This window comes from Urocitellus parryii, chromosome 11, assembly GCF_045843805.1.
Source record: "Urocitellus parryii isolate mUroPar1 chromosome 11, mUroPar1.hap1, whole genome shotgun sequence".
Lineage (NCBI taxonomy): Eukaryota > Metazoa > Chordata > Mammalia > Rodentia > Sciuridae > Urocitellus > Urocitellus parryii.
In genome coordinates this window covers 26,989,494-26,995,977 of record NC_135541.1, presented here as the reverse complement: position 1 = coordinate 26,995,977, position 6,484 = coordinate 26,989,494, and the positions used below count along the sequence as shown (strand labels likewise).

The window sequence follows — 6,484 nt, the reverse complement described above, 5'->3', positions numbered from 1 at the left end:
GCAATTCTCCTGCCTCAACCTCCTGAGTTGCTGGAATTACAGGCATGTGTCAATGCACCCAGCTAGAAGAGAAGTCATTAACACTAGCAGTGACTTGGCTTTCCTTTTTGTCATTTCTTCTGTCTTCAAATGCTATATGTAATCTAGATGTCAGCTTTTCTCTGATCCTTTTATTCAAGCTCACCTCCCTCTTATACCAGGGACTTAGTCAACAAAACAGAACTTATCGAAAGGAAGACACAATATATATCATCTAACAACAGTTCACATGGAAATCTTCCTATAAACATTTTCCAGAGTATTCTCTCCCTGATTTTGCTACTAGAGGTCTTTTTTCACTTCCATCCCCTCTAGTCCCCACCAAGTCTCTAGTCTTGCTGTGTTGACTTCCCAAGCTAGAGTCCCCTGGGAATTCCTCATTATTCATCCTGACTCCTAATTCCAAAATTGCACCTTAGACAAATTACTGTATTCAGCAAAATAGGTCTTCCAAGTCCATCCTTTTCAGGAAACAAAAGGGTATTATAAAAGAATTTTCCTTGTTGCAAACATGGTGAACACAAAATGACTATGTGGGCTTAGTCAATGAAGTCCTCCTAGGAAGGCTTGTTGGAATCAGCTTTTGAAGATGGCAAGGCATATAGTTTTGCAGGGTGGAATGGAAGGAAGACATTCAGGAGTTGCTGGCTGGGATTCTGTTCTGGAAGAACTTGTCTCCTAGAACCAGGTCGAAGTTTACAGTTTTCAAGGGGCTTTTCTTGTCTCTTGAGACAAGGCTGCACAATTGCTTATTTTGGTATCTGCCAACATTAGCCTCACTCAACTCAAATTATTAAAGACAAGACAGCTGTTGTCCCAGCCTTTCCTAGTTCTGTAGCTCCATCTTTTCTTCCCTAACCATATTAGGATACAGGTTAACGAAATTACAGAAATCTCACTCCCCGACAAAGACACTGACTTAACAAGAAGTCTATTTATCTCTCACCAAATAGTCCAGTAGGGTGCATGCCTGAGGTGTAGAAGTGTCTTTGCTCCAGGTTCTTTTTATCTTATATGCCATCTACTCCAAGATACAGTTATTGTTTGCATGGTTAAGACTGGCTCATTTGGTCACACTTGTGTTCCAGATCCCTGGAAAGAGAAAGAAGGGAAAGAAAAAGTAGAGAGCAAATGATTTTCTTTGAATGATGTAACATGAAAATTACATTCCTAACTTCCATTCACACTCCACTGGCCAAAACTTGCAACACACAGTCACATCTACTGCAAGGAAGGCTGGAGAATATATTCCTTAACTGGAAAGATAACTGTCGGTACTTTCTGTTAGAAGGTAACTGGTCCAGCTAAAAGATAGTGCGGGTTAGAAGTACTTATGTTACAAAAAGGAAGAGAAGAAATGGTGATGGGATGATGAGTAGTTTCCACAATATCTACTATGGCCAGTGGAATGGACTTCTTAGTATGGGATAAGAGACCTTATGGGAAATTGGGTTTTCATTCTAGGAATATCCAATTACTTGAAATATCCCAAACATGCTTTGTTGTGTTTCACCACATGATCACTCATGCTAAATCTTTCTTACCTTTCTTTGCCTATTAGGAGCAGTTCAAGTAATATCTTCCCCAATAAATCTTCCCAAACCTCAGTATGTTTACCTTTGTGTTTACATCACACCACCCATTCCTCTCTTTTGGCCTTTATCAAATTCCCCCACTACCTGTACAAGTTTGATAGCACTTGATGGCTCTGCTCTATCGCTATTATAATCTCTTTGAAAGCAATTATGTAATGTCTCAGTCTCATTTGTATCCACATTTGTATCCACATTTGAATGAACCCAGGAGCATTCTACTACTGAGTTGTATCCCCAGCCCTTTAAAAATTTTGAGAGGGGGTCTCTTTCAGATTCCCAGTTGAGTACCTAATTTGAGCTCAATTCCTTGTGCCCAGCAGTGGGTGAAATAAGTCACACTATCTTCTGAGCACTTTCCTGCTGAGTTATAGTTTTCCTTAGCAATGGTCAAGCTCTGTAACTGGGCCTTCTTCTTCACATTTGGATGGAAGTACTAGCCCAACACCATTGCTTGTCTCGAATCCTGATCCACTTGCTAGTTCCTATGGATTTGCTCCACGGAGGTGAGTAAACCTTGTTTTTGTTGCATCCTAGGGGTCAACTACTCAACGCATGCTGCCAAATACAGTCTTTGATCTTAGAAGCTCCTGCTGCTGTGCTTCACCTACTACAGATCTCCCTGATAGTGAAATTTGCTGCAAACCAGTGCTGGCTTACACCTTGTTTCTAGACATTGATAAAGGACCCTTTAGCTGGGTTGCTTCCTCCCAGATCGGCTCCTAATAGGCTGTGGACATTTTGTACTCATCATTGCTAAGACTATCATGCCTGACCTGATGAATATGTCCATTTTAAGACTGATAAGCACTGTCAGTACTTTCTGTTAGAAGGTAACTGTTCCATGATGGCAATAGATTCTCAGCTTTGTAGTGTATCACTGGTCCAAAATGCAATTTGTATAGATTTCTTTGGATGGATAGGAATATATGAGTTTATATTATTCATATACATGTGCTTAAAATATGGATGTTCGGGTATGCAGACCTGTATGTTAAGAAAGTTATTCATACTGCAAATATTCTTTATTTTGCAAAAGGTTTTACTAGTAAAATCTTAGAAATGAATTTCTTTCTTCTTTTTCTTAATCTTTTGGTATTAAATTTATTCTATTTTCTGTATAATTTTAAGCACATAAAGGTTTTTTTCCATAGGTCTCAGGAAATGAGTAGAAGTCATGAGAAAATCTCTCCTCCCACAAAAAAAAAAAAAAAAAAAAAAAAAAAAACTTGCATATTTTGGTAAGTGTGTCTCAGAAGGGGAACATTGAAATTTACATTAGCAATGCTGTGCAAGATTCTTACATAAATCAAGACCCCAAACCAGCCTGCACTGGAGGTTTTAGTCCTCTGCTCAAGGATCTGGACAGGAGCCCTAAACTGTTGAGCATGACATGCAAAAGGAGGCAGCAAACCAAGGTGGATGACAGGCACCTAGCAGGGGAGGAGGAGGAGGGCCCCATTCCTTGGAATGACGTGATGCTTTTCCTTTTCTTTCCTTATTTGTTTGTTTGTTTGTTTATTTTCTCCAATGCTGTGAATGAACCCAGGAACATTATACTACTGAGTTATATCCCAGCCCTTTAAAAATTTTGAGACAGGGTCTCTTTCAGATTCCCAGGCTAAACTCAAACTTCTGATCTTCCTGTCTCAGCTTCCAGAATTGCTGCAATTTTGGGTGTATGCCACCATGCCTGGCTTTGAAGGTGCTGGGGGGCAGGGATCCCAGAGAAAGAAAGGGTATGAAACCCATTGTGCTGCTGCTGTGGCTGGGACTGGAGAACCAATGTCTCATGATTGAGGCAGACCCAGGATGGAATGCAGAATCAAAGAATGCTTATAGGAAACAAATTTTGCTTGGAATGCTAGGTGGCCAGGCCTCAGCTGTTGGTCCAATGCAACCCATGCCTCACTTGTGTACAGTGAAAAATTAGTTTGGTTAATCACACCAGCTTCTGCTACCTTCGTGCTCATTGTTAGGAAAAGATCACAGTCTGATCTATCAATTCCTGGGAATTTTTAATTCTTCCCAAAGGACTGTGTGTTGGTAGAATAACCTCCCAAAATCTGAAAGCTAAAATGGACCAGTTCAGGTATGAAGTTTCTTAAGAATGGACTGGCAGTGTGATTGCGCTGATATGGAGAAGCTATACCTTCCTGCAGAAGATCAACTGACCTGCTATCCCACCCCAAATCTCAGCTTGAGGTATATTTCAGTGAAGGCAGGTAGTTGGGCTTTGTAGAGTAGAAAAGCAATTAAGAGCAGAAAGGTTGAGCAAATGTAGAAAAGAACCATTTTGATAATAGATTATTCCATGGTATAAAGAGAGAGGGCAAAGAAACCACTGGCGATTCATTTATCCAATGATTTGTCACTGTGTTTACCAATTTCTGCCCATTCCATAGGGTTTTGAACTGCACAGGGACTGGGAACCTGTCAGTTCATAAAGTCACCAACTTGTGTAGGAATGAGTACATTCCTTTCAGAAGATTTATCATTATCTCACAATCTAGGAATTCTTGTTTAGGTAAACATGGCGGCCATCTGTTTTATTATTTGAACTTTGATATCCTTACTAACATTTCTAAATGTCCACCACATGATTTAATACCAGACACAATTTCTTAGTTATCTAGCATGACTGAGAAAATTTTGCCCTTAATTTGCACTGTCATGCTGACATGTGTATATGTAAGCCCCCTATTTCAGTTCTATGTTGTCAATCACCAGGTTGGAAATATTCTCCTAATTTTGCACTCTCTCCATTTTACCCTCCAGTTCAACTGGAGCTGGCTTTTCCTTGTAGCTGGTTTCAAGATTGGATGCAGAAAATGGTTTGGGACCTCTTCTTATTGGGTCACTCTGAGCCTCAGGGCAGGGTTCTTGTGAGTCTTTTTATGATCAGATACACATTTCAGGGCATATGTGATATTCTACCCTTGACTTACCTGCACTAACAGTGCTGAGTGAGAAGTAGAGTCACTGGAGCTTGAACTGATGGGAATTAAGCCTGGTGGCAGAGGGGGCAGGAAGGGACCTTAACCAATAAAGCGTCTAGTGGGAAATCCATTCCACACTTTTGCCACAGGCCCCATTTTGCTCCAGGCCTGTCCAATGATGTGAAAATCCTTGATGTAAGCCTGTTGTCCATATACTTAAATAAGTGTAGACCCAGTTCAAATACTTCTTATTCAGGTCTTTGAGTTTCTTGAGGACTTGGTTTAAACAGAACATGGCGGCATCATTCATTTCTTTCACATAGGAGCCAGGCTTGGAAGCCATAACTAATAAAACCAAGCCTTAGATGCTTTTGCTAACTGACAGGCAATTGAACAATCTGCTGCCTCGGTTCTTCTCTGAAAGGTTACTATTTCTTGGATCTGCTATGAGATGATTGCTGACTGATCAGAGAGCTTATTGGTTGTTGGCTGCTGGCACTGATGCTGTAACAAGAGAACAACTTTGCCCAACTTCAAACTCATAGGGACATCTCTGCACGTTTTTGCACGTCTTCTCCAATCTCTACCTTCCTCAACGTGGAAGGGAAAATGACCCCATTCACTTGCCTTTTCTCCTTTTCCTTTTCATCTTTTTGTTTTGTGGTGCTGGAGATCTTTTTACTGATCTTCCGGTACTCATCTTCAAGCACTCTGTCTCAGGATAAGCATGCAGAACCAAATGCTTCCACGCAGGAGTTGCTCCTTTTGAAAGATGACTGTCCTAATACTTATATCCTAAAGATGACTGTCCTAATACAGAATTTCTTAGTTATCTAGCATGATTGAGTAAATGTCAGAAGTATGAGATACTGCTTCCAGTTGCCCCCCTATTTTCTCCAATCTTTCTACCAAATTTTGCATGTTAGCCATAAGGTACCATCTGCTTGGAGTTCTGTCTCACCTTGGGACCCTAATTGCTATCTCTGTTTGCTGTAACTTTAGCAATTGTTCAGGGAGGCTGAATTCCCAAGTCAAGTGATGATTTGGGAGCTGTATAATCTGTCTCTTTGTATATCAAAGCTATGGGTCAGAGAGAAGAGATTTAACTTTTAAAAGTCTGAAATTTAGTCAGATCATTTAAAGACCTTATCAATACTCAAAGAAGTAAGAGGCAGGTAACTTTTAGAGGTTTTGATTAATTGAGTATGTACTGGCAGTTTGCAAAGATTCTCAGTTCCAAAAAATTACAAAAACAGTTGCTGATAGGTCCCACCTGGGTAGCTCAAGTGTCCAGAATTCTTTCAGGTTTCCTTATCTATATTGGTTAAAAGTCATTCATTTATATGACAGAAATCCAATTTAAATTGACATAAGAAAAAAAGGGAATGTACTGGCTTACAATTCTTGGAAGGATTGGGGGTACTTGTCAGTCATGAGTAGATGAGGACAAAAAGACATTTTCCAAATTGATCTTTCTTACTCTTAATTCCCCACCCTGTTCTTCATTGATCCCATTTTCCTCAAAGGAGCTACCTTTCTTCATGTAGCAGGAAAGATGGCCCCATTCATATGCTTTTTTCTAAAAAGAAAAAAATTTTTTCAGTGCTGGATATCAAAAGGCCTCACACATGCTAGATAAGCACACCACCACTAGGCTATATCTCCAGCCCCCAAGAAGGACTTTTTGATTGGCCCACCTCAAGTCACATACCTACCCCTGGACCAGTCACTATGGCCAAGAGCACCTTGACTGGCTGGCATCTGGGACTGGGAAGTGAGGGTGGTATAATGTGTAGCCTGTGCATCTGGGCAGACAAAAACAGGACATATGCATTATACTCTCCTTTCTAATGCCTGCGAGTCCTGGGTAAATAACTCATATGTTACCACCAAACACTCTAGTCTTCACTCATG

General features: G+C 40.5%; 1 pseudogene; it reads right to left on the bottom strand.

The window, feature by feature from the left end:
• Positions 1-1,110: 1,110 nt before the first annotated feature.
• Positions 1,111-5,500, bottom strand: LOC113197868 (adenylyl cyclase-associated protein 1 pseudogene; annotated as a pseudogene).
• Between the last annotated feature and the right edge of the window lie 984 nt (positions 5,501-6,484).